Source organism: Lithobates pipiens, unplaced genomic scaffold (assembly GCF_037356315.1).
Source record: "Lithobates pipiens isolate NorthernLeopardFrog02 unplaced genomic scaffold, aLitPip1_a1.2 Scaffold_23, whole genome shotgun sequence".
NCBI lineage: Eukaryota > Metazoa > Chordata > Amphibia > Anura > Ranidae > Lithobates > Lithobates pipiens.
In genome coordinates, this window is record NW_027507785.1 from 93,327,467 (window position 1) to 93,349,430 (window position 21,964).

General features: G+C 44.6%; 1 protein-coding gene across 2 annotated transcripts in view; it reads right to left on the reverse strand.

Annotated features, from left to right (window-relative positions):
• CACNA2D3 (calcium voltage-gated channel auxiliary subunit alpha2delta 3) overlaps nt 1-21,964 on the reverse strand; it is a 1,440,485-nt gene that overhangs the window by 234,293 nt on the left and 1,184,228 nt on the right. The window lies entirely within an intron of this gene.

The following is a 21,964-nucleotide window of genomic DNA, read 5'->3' on the forward strand; positions in this document are numbered from 1 at the left end:
ACGGATATTTATGCTGGAAGTGGCTGCAGATACCTGTATTCTACAGGTATCTGTACCCCCCTCCCCCCTGAAAGGTGCCAATTGTGGCGCCGGGGGGGGGGGAGGGTTCCGATGAGCGGAGGTTCCACTTTATGGTGGATCCCCGCTTTAATGCTGTATGAAAAAAAAGATTAAAGCCAGCAGCTACTAATACTGTAGCTGTTGACTTTAATAAAAGGACACTTACCTGTCACAGGATCCAGCACTGGCCTCACCCATGCCAATTTCTCTCCTGTCTTCAGGTCCCCGACGCAGGCATGTTTACTAAAGGAGGCCAGCCATGACTCCTTGCAGCTGCACAGTTGGCTTCTCACTGTACATGCGCGAGTCGATCTGCACTTTGTGAATGGTCCTGCAGCCTTATGGGACCTGTGACGTGTCCCAGGAGGTCTCAGGCAAAAGGGGGAGGTGAACTTCTGCTCAGATTGCCTAGTCAAAACATGGTTCCCTCTATTTCTGCCCCAAAAAAATATATATCCAAAAGTGCCAGAGGAGGGAGAGTGGTGGCGGAAAAGCAGAACTTTCCCTTTTAAATGAAATTCCACTTTAATCATGTAGATTAGATATTATTTTTTAATGTGAGATATATTTTAAATTGACTGCATAGGGTGTGACTAACGGCAAATGGAGATGGAGTCAAATTTGTGCTTATCGCACCAAGATTCCTGGGGAACTGAATATATACATTCTGACAAGTACATTTGAAGCATCCTAGTTGTTCCACAACATCTAGTTTAACGTTGAACCAAATGGCAATGGCAAATACAGATCCCATGGCATGGCTTTACAGTGATGGTAAGCTGAAATTAAACAAACGGATCAACAAATCTGAGATTATTGTTTCCATGGCTGTTATATACAGGATAATGATTTTTTTTTCTCCCGCAACTGATAACATTCTCCTTATGAGCTGTGTCTGGAGTGTAGCTTTGGGGATGATCCATCTGAGGATATCATCACTCAATAGAATGTCCTCGTTTTTAAAGCTTTTGGAATAATCATTTGCGTTTTCCCTCAAAATCCCTTTACACTGTGCTCTGCCAGGTTACAAGTAATCATCTGTCACTTTATAAATCATCACTGAGTACAAACTCCAAAAGCCTCGCAGAGAGTGTGTAATGAATACAGGGTTCTGGGAGACAATGCTGTTTTTCATAGGCTTGCTTGAAGCTGAAGGGGTTAATTTGGAAGCTCCCCAGAGCAATTGGCCCGATCCTTACATCTGGTCTGTCCTCATTGTGTCAGGATGAATATATAGGCCTCAATGTCACCAGTTTACCATCCAATTAATCAAGACAGGGCAAGGTCTGTTCAACTTTAAGAAAGGCTTTAGCGACTGAACCTCAAACTGAGAGTTTTCAGAATTCGGTAAAACGCATCTATGCGCATAAGTGTATGCAGCCAGCAATTCTGTGTCAGACACTGAAATTAATAGCTAATGGGATTACATTACAATACAGTACGTGACTGTTGCATTTGCTGGCTATGTTCCAAATGAAAGTAAAATATATAAATATTTTAAAAGGCACCAGTCTTGCAAAATGCCCCTCTGTTGGTGGTGTCACTGAAAAGAAAAAATGTCCCAACATAGGTGGTGTCCTTGGAAAGAAAAAAATGTCCCTACTTTTGTGGTGTCACCCAAAGGTAAAATGTCCTTAAAGCAGAGGTCCACCCTAAAGTGGACCTTCCGCTCATCGGAACCCTCCCCCCCTCCGGTGCCACAATCGGCACCTTTCAGGGGGGAGGGGGGTGCAGTTACCTGGATAATCCAGGTAACTGCACCCACTTCCGGGATAGCTCTCTGCGGAAAGGGGCGTAACTTACGCCCCTTTCCGCAAGTGCCCGCCCCTTCCCGCAAGTGCCCCGCTGCCTGCTGGGAAACACACAGATCCCAGAGGCAGCGGGGAGCGTCCTTATTGCGCAGCACGATTCGCGCATGCGCAGTAGGGAACCGGGAAATGAAGCCGAAAGGCTCCATTTCCTGATTCCCATACCCAAGATGGCGGCGGCAGGACCCGACAGGCGACCTAGAGATCGGCTTCGGGTGCCGACATCGCGGGCGCGCTGGACAGGTAAGTGTCACTATTTTAAAAGTCAGCAGCTGCAGTATTTGTAGCTGCTGGCTTTAAAAAAAAAAAAAAGGAGTCCCGGTGGACTCCCGCTTTGAGTTGGTGGTGTCACTGGAAGGTCAAAATGTCCCTGTATCTCTTGTGTCACTGAAAGAAAATATATCCTTGTATCTGTGGTGTCACTGAAAGGAAAAATGCCCCCGTGTCAGTAGTGTCCCTGGAGGAAAGAAAAGCCCCCCGCATTGGTGGTGTCACTGGAAGGTAAAATGTCCCTGCATCTCTTGTGTCATTGAAAGGAAAAATGTCCCTGCAGAGATGGTGTTATTTTAAGGTAAAAATGTCCCTGTGTATGTTCTGTGACTGAAAAGAAAAAATGCCTCTGCATCGGTGGTGTCACTGGAAGGAAAAAAATGTCCTTGCATTGTTGTCATTACTGGAAGGAAAAATGTCCCTGCATTGGTGGTGTCACTGGAAGAAAAATATCACTGTTTTTGGTGGTGTCACTGAAGGAAAAAATTTACTTGCATCAGTGGTACCACTGGAGGGAAAATGTCCCTGCATTAGTGGTGACACTGGGGGAAAAATCACCATGAGTTGGTTTGGTTGCTGCTGAAAGGAAAAGTGGTGCTGCCTCAGTGCCAGTAGGGAAAGCATGCCCTTGCATCAGTGGTGTCAGTTTGAGAAGGAGTGCTTTGGGATCATTGTCAATGGGATGAAGAAGGGGAGGACAGCTGGAAGCTGGGCTCTGTGGGATCCATGAAACTAAAGGGTATTGGGGTGCTCTGAGGGAAGAAGGGGGCTGCAGGGCTCTAAAGGAGGGAGGAGGCAAAGGGGCTGCTGGGAGGGGGTCTGAGGAGGAGAGGGGAGGCCTAAAGCTAAGCTGTTAACCAAATAAGGATAATAGAGCTGCTAAGTGTATATCCCAAACTACCAGGCATAATATTGGCACAGTACAATGAGGGATCAATGAAAAGAACTCTGAATGGAAGGTAAAAATTAAATAAACAATTGTGATATGATCAAGCACAGTGTGTAACACTAGGGATGGGTGAATGGTTCGGCCCAAGCATAAGTTTGGGCCGAACTTTGATTGTTCAGATGTTCTGCAAACACCGAACAATTTGCAGTGTTCGGGTTAAAGTCTATGGGACACTAACATGTTCTGGTGCAAATCGAACCAGAGGGTGTTCGGCCCATCCCTATGTAACACCATATAAAAGGTTCACTACTACAGGAATGGTAATGGATATGGAGGCACTATACAATATAAAGCTGCCTACACCAGGAATCCAGAACTGCTGGGTGACCAGAGGGAGAGCTCCAGAGACTTGCAAAACACAAACAGAGAAAGAAGCCTGCACACAGGGTATAGTGTTGTAATTAAAACATCTTTGTATTTGTTAAATAAAAATATGTAAATTGCACTCACAGACACACCAGGGGGCAGAGCATTGTAGGAACTAAAAGGCAGATGAACCACTGTGCCATGGGGAGTCGATCCTGGAGAAGCTTTGCCAACCTCAAGCAAGGGAGAAGCATTGCAGGAGACGGGAACATCAAAATGCCCCGGGGCTGAAGAAAGAGCAAACCCTGGACTATCTCATGAGGATGTTATCCAGGTTGGAGGTCTCCCATTGATGGCTGCAGTGCCTCCATCTGTCCATTCTAGCGATCCAACAGCGCTTCTCCCCAGCTTATGCTCGGTAATGCTCCCCGAGGACTGGTTCTCCACAGTACATCCTAGTGGTTCATCTGCCCTTTGGGTCATACAATGCTCTGTCCCTTGGTATGTCTGTCAGTGCATTTTATATCTTTTACCTATTAAATACAAAGAGTTTTTAATTACTAGACTATACCCTGTAGGAGCTTTCTCTGTTTCTAAGCCCCACCCCCTTTCTACTTACTTCAGACACTCTTCTCAGTGTGGTGCCCAGTAGGAAGGAAGGTATTTTCTCATCTTTCCTGTTTCTGGTCATGCATGCAAAATGTATGCAAAATGACAAGGGGAGACCAGAAGAAGGGTAGCCTGTCCTCTCTCTCCAGTCACCCCATGCTAAGACAAGGGTGTGTTCTTTGTGGGCTTTCCCTTTCTTCTGCCCATAGCAGGCTGGAAAAATTAGAATCCCCTTCCAGGAGCTGTCAAAAACCCTGCTCCTTCTGGCAAGAATGAAGTTGCAGTCACCTCTGTCAGTGGAACGCAGGTAAACAGAAGCTCCCACTGCACCCCAGCTCCATATATAAACACTGCAAGCAGGGTACATGCTCCTTCTGCCCCCCAGACACATCTCCAATCTTGTCTCCAAATATCACTCAAGCCGCCCTCTTCGTTCCCCTCAAGACCTCCTGCTGTCAAGCTCCCTTGTCTTCTCCTCCCATGCTCATCTCCAAGACTTCTCCAGAGCCTCTCCCATCCTCTGGAACATTCTATCCCAATCTGTCCAGCTATCTCCTACTCTGGTGGCCTTTACACGATCCCTAAAAACTCATCTTTCAGGGAAGTCTATCATGCCTCTATCTAATCTTTTTTATCACTTCCCTCAACTCATATTCAAAAGTTACAACCTTTTGTACCACTTGTCCCACCCTATTAGATTTTAAACTCTTATGAGCGGGGCCCTCCTAACCCTCTTGTATTTTATTGTATTGTAACTGTACTGTCTCCCTTTTATAAGGTAAAGTGCTGCGTAAACTGTTGGGGCTATATAAATCCTGTATAGCAATAATAAGGGAAATCATGTCTACAGGGATTCATCAGCCAGTTTGCTCATTTGAAGCAGCAAGTGCAACAGATAATTGATAATAGATTAACATGGACAGACAACCAAACAGCTATTTCTTCAGAATAACAAAAGGTGAGAATATTCAACAAAGTTTGTTAATATCGCTTGCAATGTACATGAATTACCAGGAGGGGAATGTTTTCTTTTTTTCACAACAAATGTGTGGTTACTCTACAGTTTTCTCTGTTGAAGAGCAACAGGTATGTAAGCAGCCAGCATGTCCTCCGGCACAATGGAATCCATCCAGTTCTGAATTATCAGTTTTTTGTGGACGTATCCTTTGAATAAATCAAGACACTGCCAGCCCTAAGTAGGTTCAGCTTGTTTTGACTGAAAGATAACTTGAAAATATTTGACAATGATCTCACAAAGAAAGCTATATCCTAATTCCAAAAAGGCATAGATTAGAAAAGAGAAGCCCTATTAAAATAAGAACCCTGAACTCTTTCAATAATAAAAGACAAAATGTTACAGAGCCATAACAGATAAACCATCACTCCTTAAATCATGGCCTTTCATCTTAAAATTTAAGCCGAGATTCATATTTTTTCATTGTGCACTTTATAATGTTGGAAGCAAGTGTTTTGTTATTGCTGGACACAACGTATACATGTGGTTTAACTTTGCATGACCTTATATTGTGAATGTCTTTAAAACTGGTTGCAATAATGATGCTGAGAATGGATTGTTTTGTATTCAAGGGCTTTCCATTTAGAGTCTTGAATTAGCTTGACGTTGAAAGTAAATTCACTAGATTTCCAGTGGTTACTTTCCTTGGAGCTGTATATTAGGATGTTTAATAAAATGACCCTTTAAATGGATTGCCTTGTAAATGTTCTTTTTCTATAATTTCACTGCCTGTCTTGTCAACAGCAATGATATGGAGAGACACATAAAGTAAGGAGAGTTGAGGAATCTATAAAGCAGGAGTCTACTGCAGACAAGTGAGTAACTCAGAGGCTGGACAAAGGTTTGTGAGGCACAAGGTGTAATCTTCTAGTCCATTTCCAACTTCTTAGCTTTTTTTTTTGGTTGACAATTTCAAGCACAGGTAGATAGTGATGGCCGAACGGTTCGCCCGGCGGTCGTTTCGCGGCGAATTTCCGACTTTCGCCGTCCGCGGGTTCGAACGCCTTTTTCCGTCGTTCGCCCCGGCGGACTTACGTGTTTAATGTATACAAGAACTTTAACCTTTCGTGACACGTTTATCATGTGTTACAGGACAACCAATTGAGACATGACAGCTCATGGACACTTGGACATTCCCCCTAACCTATAAATACACCCGATCCGGTGGCCATTTTACATTCTTTCTTCTGTCACTGTAGGGAAAGGATCCTGTGTGGAGTAGGGACAGAGAAAACGCTAGCTATTTGGTACACAAAAGTTCTTTTCAGGACTGGTATAGGTGTTAGGTCAGCAGCCTGAGTTTCTTTTGTCAGTTTAGATAAAGGGACAGAGCGCTGTATGCTGCTATTTTAGGGACAGCTCAGCCAGATTAGTCTTTCTTCATCATCATCATCATCATCATCATTAGCTGTTACTATCAGGTCCACAAAAGAGCTGTTCCAGCTAATCGTTCCAGCCTACTCTTTTTTGCCAATTTGTATAGGGACAGGCAGGAAGCAGTGTGTCAGGCAGTGAGGATAATTTTAAAGACTTGCTGTTACTATTAGTTCCACAAAGGTTCTTTTCAGGACTGGTATCAGTGGTACGGTAATAGGCTTGTACACGTATAATATTCTTTCTTCCAAATATAGAAAGAATATTATACTTGACTGCTGCCCTTCTGCTGCAGTCTGCTAATCATTCACAACTCACTTGTTCCACAAAGCTCTTTATCAGGACTGGTAACTTGGTCTGTCTAGGGTGCTACGGTACATAGGCTTGGGTGCGGTACAGTCTGCTGTTCTGTAAGGACCGCTATCGGTCCACAATAGATAGGGTTGCCGTGCACTACTGCTGACCGCTGCCCTATACTGCAGCAGTCCTTCAGCGGTATAGGGACTGACGCACAGTCTGCTAAACACTAATACACAACCTGCTTGGTCCACAAAAGTTCTTATAAGGACTGGTAACTTGGTATAGGGTGCTACGGTACATAGGCCTGAGTGCGTTACAGTCTGCTGTTCTGTAAGGACCGCTATCGGTCCACAATACATAGGGTTGACGTGCACTACTGCTGACCGCTGCCCTATACTGCAGCAGTCCTTCAGCGGTATAGGGACTGACGCACAGTCTGCTAAACACTAACACACAACCTGCTTGGTCCACAAAAGTTCTTATAAGGACTGGTAACTTGGTATAGGGTGCTACGGTACATAGGCCTGAGTGCAGTACAGTCTGCTGTTCTGTAAGGACTGCTATCGGTCCACAATACATAGGGTTGACGTGCACTACTGCTGACCGCTGCCCTATACTGCAGCAGTCCTTCAGCGGTATAGGGACTGACGCACAGTCTGCTAAACACTAATACACAACCTGCTTGGTCCACAAAAGTTCTTATAAGGACTGGTAACTTGGTATAGGGTGCTACGGTACATAGGCCTGAGTGCGTTACAGTCTGCTGTTCTGTAAGGACCGCTATCGGTCCACAATACATAGGGTTGCCGTGCACTACTGCTGACCGCTGCCCTATACTGCAGCAGTCCTTCATTGGTATAGGGACTGACGTACAGTCTGCTAATCACTAACACACAACCTGCTTGGTCCACAAAAGTTCTTATAAGGACTGGTAACTTGGTATAGGGTGCTACGGTACATAGGCCTGAGTGCGTTACAGTCTGCTGTTCTGTAAGGACCGCTATCGGTCCACAATACATAGGGTTGCCGTGCACTACTGCTGACCGCTGCCCTATACTGCAGCAGTCCTTCATTGGTATAGGGACTGACGTACAGTCTGCTAATCACTAACACACAACCTGCTTGGTCCACAAAAGTTCTTATAAGGACTGGTAACTTGGTATAGGGTGCTACGGTACATAGGCCTGAGTGCGTTACAGTCTGCTGTTCTGTAAGGACCGCTATCGGTCCACAATACATAGGGTTGCCGTGCACTACTGCTGACCGCTGCCCTATACTGCAGCAGTCCTTCAGCGGTATAGGGACTGACGCACAGTCTGCTAAACACTAACACACAACCTGCTTGGTCCACAAAAGTTCTTATAAGGACTGGTAACTTGGTATAGGGTGCTACGGTACATAGGCCTGAGTGCGTTACAGTCTGCTGTTCTGTAAGGACCGCTATCGGTCCACAATACATAGGGTTGCCGTGCACTACTGCTGACCGCTGCCCTATACTGCAGCAGTCCTTCAGCGGTATAGGGACTGACGCACAGTCTGCTAAACACTAACACACAACCTGCTTGGTCCACAAAAGTTCTTATAAGGACTGGTAACTTGGTATAGGGTGCTACGGTACATAGGCCTGAGTGCGTTACAGTCTGCTGTTCTGTAAGGACCGCTATCGGTCCACAATACATAGGGTTGCCGTGCACTACTGCTGACCGCTGCCCTATACTGCAGCAGTCCTTCATTGGTATAGGGACTGACGTACAGTCTGCTAATCACTAACACACAACCTGCTTGGTCCACAAAAGTTCTTATAAGGACTGGTAACTTGGTATAGGGTGCTACGGTACATAGGCCTGAGTGCGTTACAGTCTGCTGTTCTGTAAGGACCGCTATCGGTCCACAATACATAGGGTTGCCGTGCACTACTGCTGACCGCTGCCCTATACTGCAGCAGTCCTTCATTGGTATAGGGACTGACGTACAGTCTGCTAATCACTAACACACAACCTGCTTGGTCCACAAAAGTTCTTATAAGGACTGGTAACTTGGTATAGGGTGCTACGGTACATAGGCCTGAGTGCAGTACAGTCTGCTGTTCTGTAAGGACCGCTATCGGTCCACAATACATAGGGTTGCCGTGCACTACTGCTGACCGCTGCCCTATACTGCAGCAGTCCTTCATTGGTATAGGGACTGACGTACAGTCTGCTAATCACTAACACACAACCTGCTTGGTCCACAAAAGTTTTTATAAGGACTGGTAACTTGGTATAGGGTGCTACGGTACATAGGCCTGAGTGCGTTACAGTCTGCTGTTCTGTAAGGACCGCTATCGGTCCACAATACATAGGGTTGCCGTGCACTACTGCTGACCGCTGCCCTATACTGCAGCAGTCCTTCATTGGTATAGGGACTGACGTACAGTCTGCTAATCACTAACACACAACCTGCTTGGTCCACAAAAGTTCTTATAAGGACTGGTAACTTGGTATAGGGTGCTACGGTACATAGGCCTGAGTGCGTTACAGTCTGCTGTTCTGTAAGGACCGCTATCGGTCCACAATACATAGGGTTGCCGTGCACTACTGCTGACCGCTGCCCTATACTGCAGCAGTCCTTCAGCGGTATAGGGACTGACGCACAGTCTGCTAAACACTAACACACAACCTGCTTGGTCCACAAAAGTTCTTATAAGGACTGGTAACTTGGTATAGGGTGCTACGGTACATAGGCCTGAGTGCGTTACAGTCTGCTGTTCTGTAAGGACCGCTATCGGTCCACAATACATAGGGTTGCCGTGCACTACTGCTGACCGCTGCCCTATACTGCAGCAGTCCTTCAGCGGTATAGGGACTGACGCACAGTCTGCTAAACACTAACACACAACCTGCTTGGTCCACAAAAGTTCTTATAAGGACTGGTAACTTGGTATAGGGTGCTACGGTACATAGGCCTGAGTGCAGTACAGTCTGCTGTTCTGTAAGGACCGCTATCGGTCCACAATACATAGGGTTGCCGTGCACTACTGCTGACCGCTGCCCTATACTGCAGCAGTCCTTCATTGGTATAGGGACTGACGTACAGTCTGCTAATCACTAACACACAACCTGCTTGGTCCACAAAAGTTTTTATAAGGACTGGTAACTTGGTATAGGGTGCTACGGTACATAGGCCTGAGTGCAGTACAGTCTGCTGTTCTGTAAGGACCGCTATCGGTCCACAATACATAGGGTTGACGTGCACTACTGCTGACCGCTGCCCTATACTGCAGCAGTCCTTCAGCGGTATAGGGACTAAGAGTTTTGTCACAGGGTGATTTAAAAAATGACAGGCAGAGGAAGAGGCAGGCCCTTCCGCAGGGGTGGTAGGGGTAGGGCAGGAGCAACAGCCTTGAGCCAAAGTGGGAAGTTGCAGAAGGTGCGTTCAATTACTTTAAAGGACGCACCAGACTTGGTTGAGTGGCTCACTCAGCCTTATTCTTCTGCACCCTCCTCATCCTCTCGATCTGCACCCTCTTCTTCACTCTCTGCTATGTGCACCCCCAAAGACACTACCACCAACAACACCACCACCACCACATACCTTCCGCTTGAGTGCAAATGGGGGCCTTCATGCTCCAGTGTTTTAATAGGGACCCCCGTATAAAAAGCATGAGGGTCAAGGACCAGTACTGGGTGGCAACGTACTTAGATCCCCGGTACAAACACAAAATGGCGGAAATGTTACCGCCGTCGCAGAGGGCTGTCAGAATGCAGCACTTCCAGGCCTTGCTTCGAGAAATGCTGCATTCTGCTTTTGCGTGCGCTGGCAGAGGAGCAATTCCCACTCCCAGAGAAGGATTTGCGGGTACCAATCCAACAGCGCCTGCAAGAAGAGGCCGGTTTGAAGATGTGTTGGTGACTTCGGATATGAGGTCATTCTTTCAGCCGACCCATCGACAGGTGTCATCCGGATCCAGCATCAGGGAACGCCTAGACCGTCAGGTGTCCGACTACATTGGGTTAACGGCCGATGTGGACGCTCTGAGGAGTGATGAACCCCTAGACTACTGGGTGGGCAGGCTTGACCTCTGGCCAGAGCTTGCCCAATTTGCAATCGAACTGTTGGCTTGCCCCTCATCCAGTGTCCTGTCCGAAAGGACGTTCAGCGCAGCAGGGGGGATTGTGACCGATAAGCGTACTCGCCTAGCTCACGACAGTGTTAACTACCTCACATTTCTAAAAATGAATGAGGCATGGATCTCGGAGGAATTCAACACATGTGATCAGTAGACCATGTATATGTCTATAAACAATTTTTGGAATCAAGCACACAGACCTTCTTAATTCATTTGGCTCACTTCCCTGACCCAAAAAAGCACACCGTACTATATGCCCCTACCCTCCTCTTTGAAGAGGTTGAGCGGTGTCATATTTCTACTGGGGCTGCTTATTATGAGGGGTTCCCACCATCCCTGTGCTGTGCTGACTTCCTCCTGGGTGTTCTTATTATGAGGGGCTCCCACCATCCCTGTGCTGTGCTGACTTCCTCCTGGGGGTTCTTATTATGAGGGGCTCCCACCATCCCTGTGCTGTGCTGACTTCCTCCTGGGGGTTCTTATTATGAGGGGATCACACCATCCCTGTGCTGTGCTGACTTCCTCCTGGGGCTGCTTACGGTGCTGCTGTCAGCGCTGTATGTCACGGAGCTGCTGTCAGCGCTGTATGTCACGGAGCTGCTGTCAGCGCTGTATGTCACGGAGCTGCTGTCAGCGCTGTATGTCACGGAGCTGCTGTCAGCGCTGTATGTCACGGAGCTGCTGTCAGCGCTGTATGTCACGGAGCTGCTGTCAGCGCTGTATGTCACGGAGCTGCTGTCAGCGCTGTATGTCACGGAGCTGCTGTCAGCGCTGTATGTCACGGTGCTGCTGTCAGCGCTGTATGTCACGGAGCTGCTGTCAGCGCTGTATGTCACGGAGCTGCTGTCAGTGCTGTATGTCACGGAGCTGCTGTCAGCGCTGTATGTCACGGAGCTGCTGTCAGCGCTGTATGTCACGGAGCTGCTGTCAGCGCTGTATGTCACGGTGCTGCTGTCAGCGCTGTATGTCACGGAGCTGCTGTCAGCGCTGTATGTCACGGAGCTGCTGTCAGTGCTGTATGTCACGGAGCTGCTGTCAGCGCTGTATGTCACGGAGCTGCTGTCAAGCTGCTGTCAGCGCTGTATGTCACGGAGCTGCTGTCAGCGCTGTATGTCACGGTGCTGCTGTCAGCGCTGTATGTCACGGAGCTGCTGTCAGCGCTGTATGTCACGGAGCTGCTGTCAGCGCTGTATGTCACGGAGCTGCTGTCAGCGCTGTATGTCACGGAGCTGCTGTCAGCGCTGTATGTCACGGAGCTGCTGTCAGCGCTGTATGTCACGGTGCTGATGTCAGTGCTCTGTATTACGGTGCTGCTGTCAGTGCTCTGTATCTCCTGCACCCTCTTGTTTGCCTACCCTGGTCCCTGACCTTCCCTCTCCTCCATTGCCTTCATTAGCTCCATAGTCCTGAATTGTCAGAACAATTTCCCAAATAAAAAAAAAATGCTTGTAGTTATCGATCCCAAATTCACCTCATACATGTATTATGCTATTGTCCAGGTGGTGGGACTACGTGCTACCCCCTAATAATTACCCCGTGGCCGCAAATTCGACCTAAAGGTTTGCGAAATTCGCCTCCCATTGAAGTCAATGGAGCCCGCGGCGAACGGTCGTTTTCGCGAACGTTTGTGCCCGTTCGCGTTTCGCGTTCGCGAAACGTCCCGTCGGAAGTTCGTCCATCACTACAGGTAGATACAACACAATGTTGGAGTAAATTCCCTGTTTATTCAAGGTTTGTGATAAGTTAATCATTTCCCTTGAGACCGGATTTGTAGAAAAGCAAGTCAATAATATTGGTGTGGATTGTAATTTAATTATGTCAGATGAACCAGTCTGCTATACAGACTGTAATGAGGCCTTAACACATTTTTGGTAATCCATATGTGTCAATTACAAGAAAATAGTGCACCATTCCAGAGTTCCTTCCTCTAACCTATAGATATGGCCTTACTAGAAAAAAAGGGGCACAGGTAGGTGTTTTACCAAAAGAGTTAAGAGACCAAAGAGGATACAGTATGGTACAATTGGACAGCAGCCAAACAGTTTTAATTACAGATTATGGGCCTAAATGGTGAATGCCTAACTTTTTAGGTGAGCTACATGATGTCCTCCTGCACACAGGACATGCTCGCACTTAGTCAGAACGGTGAAACTGATGCTGTTCCTCTAACAGACGGTTGATCTTAGTACTGGGAGACAGCACATACCAATGTTTTTATTGATGTTTTAAATATAAATAAACAGTGTAACACTATGGGAGTTTATTGTGCTCCACTCTGCTGTTGGAGCCTGCTTGCATGAGTGAAAGTGAGAGGAATAATATCGGTAAAAGAATGGAGATACAGTCTGGAGGAGTAGTGGAGTGGATTTGAGAGCAGTGATGGTGGAACCCCTGATAAGGTGGAGTGGCTGAACCCTATTCAAGTGGAGGAACCCTTGAGGTGGATAAAAGATAAATATGTACAGCAGATGTTAACACGTTTCAGCCATAATGGATTTGTTCACGCGAATAAGACCATTATGGTTGAAACACGTTAACATCTGTCGTACATATTCATCTTTTATGGAGTTACAATAAATTTGGACTTATTGAAGAGCATGTATGACGTTGTGGATTATCTTCTATCCATTTACTTTGTTAGCAGCTGAGCGACTGCACATTCTGCATGTGACAGTTTAGGAAGATCTCTACCAAATCTGGAGTAGTAGCACCTTTTGCTTCTATTACCTGTAAAGGTTTCCTGATCATTTAAATGGCCTCTCAGTCTGGTTCAGCAGGTTACACAATCATGGGGAAGACTGCTGACTTGACAGTTGTCCAGAAGACAGTCACTGACACCCTCCACAAGCAGGGTAAGTCACAAAGGGTCATTGCTAAAAGGCTGGTTGTTCACAGAGTGCTGTATCCAAGTGTATTAATGGAAAGTTGAGTGGAAGGAAAACGTGTGGTAGAAAAAGGTATCACAAGCAATAGGGATAACAGCAGCCTTGATTGTGAAGCTAAGGCCGTTCGAGCATTGGGGGGAGATTCTCAAGTAGTGGACTAGGGCTGGTTTCAGTGCTACAAGAGCCACCACACACAGACGTATCCATGACATGGGCTACAACTGTTGTGTTCCTTGTGTCAAGCCACTCCTGAACCAGAGACAACATCAGAAGCATCTTAGCTGGGCTAAGAAGAAAAAGGACAGTGGTCCAAAATCCTATTTTCAGATGAAAATAAATTTTGCATTTCATTTGGAGGAAGAGAGTCTGGAGGAAGAGCGGAGAGGCCCAGAATTCAAATTCCATGAGGTCCAGTGTGAAGTTTCCACAGTCAGTGATGATTTGTGAAGCCATGTCATCTGCTGGTGTTGGTCCACTGTATTTTATCAAGTCCAAGGTCAGAGCAGCCCTCTACCGGGGAAATTCTAGAGCTCTTCATGCTTCCCTCTGCTGACCAGCTTAATGGAGATGTTCATTTTCCTGCTCCACACTGCTGAAAGTATCAATGACGATTTAATGATTAGGTATCACTGTACTTGATCAGCCAGCAAACTTGCCTGACCTAAACCCCATAGAGAATTTGTGGGGTATTGTCAAGAGGAAGATAAGAGTCACCAGAGACACCAGACCCAACAATGCAGATGAGCTGAAGGCCGATATCGAAGCAACCTTGGCTTTCATAACACCTCAGCAGTGCGACAGTCTGATCGCCTCCATGCGACGCCGCATTTATGCAGTAATTCATGCAAAAGGAGACCTGAACAAGTATTGAGTGCGTACTATACTGTACACGGACATACTTTTCAGTAAGTCAAAATATCGGTATTAAAAATACTTTTTGTTTGGTCTTATGTAATATTCAAATTTTCTGAGATATCGAATTTTGCGTTTTCACTAGCTGCAAGCCCTAATCATCAAAATTTAAAGAAAGAAATGCTTGAAATATATCACTCTTTATGTAATGAATCTATATAATATATGAGTTTCAGTTTTTGAATTGAATTACTGAAGTAAATTAACTTTTGAATGTTATTCTACATTTTTGAGATGCACCTGTATATGAAAGTTAAAGTGGAATAGAAGACTAAAGTATTTGTGGGACTATTGTGGAGGAGTGGGGGAACAGTCCAACTGTGAATATTGCTGTGCAATTAGATGGACACTGAGCACTTTTGCACTGGACACTATTAGTTGTAGATTTTGCACGTTAATGAATGGATTTTGGGGATATGAGCACTAAGCACTTTAAGTATATGTATTGTAAGGGTGTATACATTTTGTAATTTTGAGTAATTTACAGTATTATAGTGCTGTATTTATATTGACCTTTTTCAGATGGTCACATCCTGTGACTAACTACAGCAGCGTAGAAGGTGTACTACGGGGTTTTAACTGCAAAAAATTACCATTGGGCGGTGGGTGCAGTGAATGTGAGTGACATAATATGAGGCGGTTTAGGTTCTCTTTTTTTTTTTCTTTCAAATGATGTTGCATGTGTGCTGCAAACAAAAGGTAGCTCTAATAACAGATGGTCAGTAATAAGCGAATAATGCGCTTTGAGCACCCAAAACTTAAAAAGGTCCTATCAATATAAAATTAAAACCGATAACCCCCAAAATAAAATGAAACCATAATATACTGTACCACCGTATGAAGTAAAATTCACTTTTTTATTGGAAAGGTTTGCAGCAAAAAAATAACTAAAAAAATCAACTGGGTGTAGAGCAGAGCTATCAGGGCAATGTACAGAGGAAAGCAGGGTCGAGGACAGGGAGTCTGCAGGATGAAGGGCAGAGGGTCAGTATGGCAGGGTATACAGGAGTCAGCAGAACGGAGGACAGGGAGTCAGTAGGGCAGGATACAGGGATCAGCAGGACAGAGGACAGGGAGTCAGTAGAGCAGGGTATACAGGGGATCAAATTCCTCCTCCATTCCCCCTCTTAACAAAGTCCCCCATACCCATTCCTAGCACACATACCTTCATTCCTCTTCCTAGCAAACCCCCCAAATTGCCCCTCACCCCCCCCCCCAACACCCTCGTAGATCTGGCCATGAGTAGAACAGTAGCTACAACCAATAAGATCCAAACAGCCACTGTTCAGGTGTTTTGACAATGGCTGGAGCTGGCTGTCTAAATACTGAAGCCACAGTGGGAGATGCATTCATCCATGCTGTATATCATGGATGGAGGAGTCTGTTTGTTTGTTTCTTTCTGTTTAGCCCAAAGGTCATAAATGTATGGTCAGTTTTACACTATGACTGCTCTATCCCCACCATAATAGCAGGATGTCTGGCTTATCTAAAAGTCCTCAGAATAGCCTTTTTAATTCTCTTGGACCATGACGTTCAAATCTGGAGGGTTTCTGCAAATCCACAGTAGTGGAGAATCCTAACAACCTTATTAACAAGGTGGCCTGTTATACATTTATGGATCACAGGTTCCTAAACATTTGTTTACTTTACATATCATCACTGGCCTTTATCCTCACTGTAATCTGCAACAAGTGAGAATGTAATTAGGGTTAGTGTGGTATATGTGTTATTGCAGGCGACCAGTAAATAGACAACACAGACCCCCAAGTCGCCACTGACTTGGACAAGCCCCTGGCTGATCTTGAATTTCTGGGAGCAATCAAAGGCCTGAAGATAGGTAAATGTCCCGGGCCAGACTGATTTGCACCTCGGTTCTATAAAACATTTGCGCCCCTTCTGACACCACTTCTTACTCGGGCGTTCAATGCCATAGACAAGTCTATTCTCCCTTCAAGAGGTCTCTTATCAGCTAATGAGTCTCCTCTTATAAAACCTCGTAATGCAGCAGCTACCATTCGGTCTCATTGTTGAATATCAATCTTACTGTAAGTTCTTTGTGAAGGTACTTGCCAATCGCCTGTCCCCACTTTTACCTGTGACTATCCATAGAGTCCAGGTTGGTTTTGTCCCAGTTGCAAAGCGAGGGACAACACAACCAAAATAATCCACCTTATATCTTATATCCAACAACATAAATTGAAAGCTAGTCTCTTATCATTCTACACAGAAAAAGCGTTTGATAGAGTTAGTTGGAGATGTTTTCGTATTTCATTAGACCAATTAGGTTTGGGGACAGCTTTTATCTCTCAGGTGATGTCCCTTTACTCCCAACCCTCTGCCTTGGTGAATGGTACCTCGTCCGAACCGTTCGATATCTTAAATGGCACGCATCAGGGTTATCCCCTCTCCCTGCTTCTATCCATTATAGTCATTGAACACCTAGCGTGCACCGTTCATCAAAACACCTCTATTCAAGGCATTCAAATGCCCTCCTCCCTCCTCTATACGCAGATGACTTGTTAGTCTATGTACAACAACCCCATACTTCTCATCCTTCCCTTTTCTCTGTATTGCGGCGATTTGGTTCTTTCAGCAACTTTAAACTTAACATCTCTAAGACGAAAGATCTCAATGTATCTTTACCTATGGGTACGACCTCCTCACTTTGCTCTAATTATTACTTTCTTACAGCTCGTATCTGGGGGTCTTGATTCCTGCCAATCTCTCAAACATATTCTCTTTAAATTATATTCCCCTACTTTCTTGCATACGAAAGGACTCAGCGTCTTGGGGGGGATCCTCTTTACCGTGGTTCGGCCGCAATAATACCCTTAAAATGCATACCCTACCCGAACATCTGTATCTCTTTCAAACCATTCTTATCTGGCTACCCAAATCCCTTTTTATCTCTTTGTGCTCTCTTTCTATTTATTTCCCATGGAATCCTGTTCTATCCAGAGTTAGATATAATTTGCTTACCCTACCGAAGCTCTAAGGGGGGGGTGGGACTCCGGGATTAACATGTGCGATTAGTTTTGTACGAATTCGAAAATTCGTACGAATTTCCGGAAATTCGTACATTTGTACGAATACAAAATACGAATTTTTATGCATACGAATTCTGTATGAAATACAAAATTTAATTTACGAATTTCAAATCCAAATTCATAACGAAAATTCGTAATTGTTACGAAAAGTTAACGAACCTAAAAGTTAAAACCCCAGGAAGTCAGCACAGCACAGGGATGGTGGGAACCCCTCATAATGATACATTCATCATAACGAAAATTCGTAATTGTTACGAAAAGTTAACAAACCCAAAAGTTAAAACCCCAGGAAGTCAGCACAGGGATGGTGGGAACCCCTCATAATGGGCACAGCGGGTGTAGACTCAGACCCTGTAACTCAGCACAGGGATGGTGGGAACCCCTCATAATGGACACACAGCAGGTGTACAGACCTGGGAACACAGCACAGGGATGGTGGGAACCCTATGGGAATTTCTATGCTTACGAATTTTATACGAAATATGACATTTTGTTAACAAATTTCGGATCCAAATTAACAGAAACATGACTGGTGTTTTGTTCACCAATCAGAAGAAGTCAGCACAGCACAGGGATGGTGGAAACCCCTCATAATGATAAATTCATCATAACGAACATTCGTTATTTTTACAAAAAGTTAACGAAACTAAAGGTTAAAAACCCAGGAAGTCAGCACAGCACAGGGATGGTGGGAGCCCCTCATAATGATATATTCATCATAACAAACTTTCGTTATTTTAGTTTACCAATCTAACAAAAATTCATATTGCGTACAAAACCAAATTGAATTTCGGACACAAATTCCGAAATACTAATTTTTTTTAATACGAAATGGAACGGAACAAAACTAAAGAAATTTTTTGACCTGCTCTTATGGCACGCACTCTCAAATGGTTAGCTCCTGTAGATCTACAAGCCCTTTTCTGGGATTCTAACAACGGATCCCTCCTTGTTGACCACCCAATTCGACAGGGTCTGAGAATCCCCACATTGGGTTCATTCTCACGATCTGAGTGGCCACGGGTGCATACCTTCATCCATCCCCAATGGAAAGCCCAGCTGTCCCTGCGAGTCCACGTGATTGGCTTATTGCACTTCACCTATCTTCATTCACTGCACAGGTATTTCTCTCCTCACAAATACATTGTCCTTACACTGAGTTTGAAAGGCTGTGCTCTCTATATGACTTGCCCAGGCATCTACTCTCAACACTATATTGTCTGATTCACAGCCTCACACATAATGCCCTGCCAGCATACACCAGGAGGTGGTCCACAGACTTAGGAGAAGTCTCAAGGGCGGACTGGCAGACTTCATTTAATTTTACCCATAATTCTATCATTTCCTGCTATTCTCAAGAGAATAACTTCAAAATTCTATAACAATGTTATAGAGATTCTTCTACTTTTCACAAAATGTTAACTTCCACTTCGGCCTCCTACTGGCAATGTGGAACAGCTTCACCAAACATGTATACCTACATGTCTGGTGGGAATATGAGTGGATATGCCCTTCTGGGACCAGGTATTTCAAATATATAATTAAATTTCTGATGAGCTTATAACACCAACTCCAGCGATTGCATTTCTATCTATTCTCCCTGCCTCTATTGCCTCCCAGAAAAGATGTCTTCTCCATTTTTTCTTTTCTGCAGTACGGCAGCTCATTCCACTATATTGGAAATCTGCCACAATGCCTCCATTGTCTTTGTGGGTCTCTACTTACGACATTATGAGAATGGAGTAGATGCTGGCAATGGACAATAACACAAATATAAGGTTTTGTGGTATGTTTGGGTCCACTTCTCTTCCTCTGAAACCCTGGCTACAATGCTCTCAACCCCAACGGGTCTACCCTTGATGATGCCTTAAGGCGTGGCTTCCATAGTCGCCATATTCCCTTTTCACTACTGTATATTGTTCCTTTTTTATATATAGCTAATACCTTTCTTGTCCCTATTGGTGCAACTAAAATGAGTTCTTATCAGAGAATTTTCCTTGCAAATTCTCTTTTCTTATTCCCTTTCTTCCCTTCCCTTTTCCTACTTTTCCCATCCTTTTTTTTTTCTTCACTTATTTTTATATAACCATATGTAAAAAATGATTTCTATTGTCTTAGCCCTTGTACACACGGTCGGAGAATCTGTCGGAATGTGTCCTATCGGACCGTGTGGTACATGTGTGGTATGCATCGGACTGATTCCGTCGGAATATCCGTCGGACCCAATTTTCCAACATGTTGGAAATATTTCCCGACCAACTGGTTCGATCGGACATACTCTGATCATGTGTAGAGAATTTTGATCGGACCAAGTGCCACGCATGCTCAGATCAAATTCCTACATCAAAGCTATTGGCTACTAGCCTGAACGTAGTCCCATCGTAATGAAATTACGTCATCACATTTTGAATGATCGGATTTTTCGACACCTTAGTCCGACCGTGTGTATGCAACAGTTTCGAACAAGATCCGACAGACAAAATCCGACGGATTTGGTTGTCGAAATCTCCGACCGTGTGTACAAGGGCTTAGAGTGACTCTTCTCATAGTTTTTGTACTGTATTACTTATCAGTATGAGTTATGCTATAGGTGATAGCCACTGAGTGCACTCATTGTTTTATCCCAATATCGGAAGTGTCATATTTGTGTATTTTATATTCTGACGATTGTTTCTAAATAAAAACATTTTCAACTCTAAATAGACAAAACATTGCAGAGCTATGTTAAGAAAGAAGAAATATTAAAATTAGAACTGTAAAAATGAATGTCAACCTAAAATCAGACACTATCTGTCTGGCTTCATATACACCTTTGGCAGAAGTCAAGACAAAAAAATCTACAATGAGCCACTAGTTGGGTCCCACCACTACTATTGATCAAAAGAGACATGCAGGCTGGGTGGAAGCTGCTTGGGGCGTGTGCCCATTTTACATTTTTGGCCTTCTGTACTTGAAATACATTGGCATGCAGAGCGTCAGCAAGTGAACCTTAACACTTAAAATGTTTATCTGAGAACATATTTATTGATGTGTATTTCACAAACTAGCAAGCAGAGGGCATTTGTCACGTTAATTTTAGACACACTACAAATAGTGGATAGAATAAACTGGCAGCTGTGCGGAGAAGCGTGACTCGCACCGAAAGATTAACCCTTCTCCTGCCAGTCCTCTGCCATCTGAGAAAGACGAACAGATACTGATATCACACCATGTGACCTGACCAGCACTTAGAAGTGCAAAGTCCAGCACTATATATTACTTGGATATTTATACATATACATTGGCCCTGTAAGTATGTGAGTGCTTTTCATACAAATGCCTGCTATATTTATCTGTCATTGACTTCTTAGAAAGACTCACTTATCCCATCCTTTTAAATGGAGTAAAAGGAAATCTACACTTTTAGTATTTTTTTCTCAACAACCTTTATATACTTTCCTGAATATTTTTTGTGTGGGATTGATCATTTGTATAGGTTCACTGAATTTTTTTCAAACATCATGTGACTACAATTTTTGAAAGGATGCCAGTAATTGCAGCCTTTGTTTTTCACTTAGTAAAGTCCTTAGTTGCTGCACAAATCTGTATGAGATTCTGTACATTAGATGAAGAGATCTGTGTGCTCCCTCCCTCCTCACCTCAGCCTGCTGCCTCTTGACTGCAATTCATATCCTGTTGTGCTGCCACATAAATTACTCCTGGACTCCTCTAGAGGAAGCTTCTGGAAGACAGAAAAGGGCTGTTCTTAACCTAAATCAACCATCTCCCAAGTGCTCCCTCTAGTGGTGGCTGCAATCCATGATGGGGTGTGGGGGGCACATATCTTTAAAGCGATCTATGTACATAATAAGGATTTGAACAAACTTTGTTGCATATTCCTACCTTTTGTTATTCTGAAGAAATCACTGATTGTTCCTCTGTGTCCCTGTGCTGAGTCTAATGGGAGTGATTTTATAATTATCAATCAGCTGTGCACCTGCAGGGCTCTAATGAGGAAAGCTGCTAGGCCTGCATCCATTTAGCCGCAATTTCCTGTTGAAAGTATCTACCAAAAATGACATCTTTGTTGCAGGACTTAGTGCAGAATTCTAGGAAAATCAGTGAGCCAATCACACAAGCAGCAAATTATGTTTCTGGGGGGGGGGGGGGGGCGTTCTGTACACATTCTATGTACAGAACACCTCCAGGTAGACATATTGCATTACAATGACAGAGGTGCAGATTGAAAAGGAAATGTAATTTTTAATAACATTCAATTACAATATGACTTGAGTCGCAATTGTATACGCTATATTATTTTTTCTTTGTTTGTTTGTTTTTT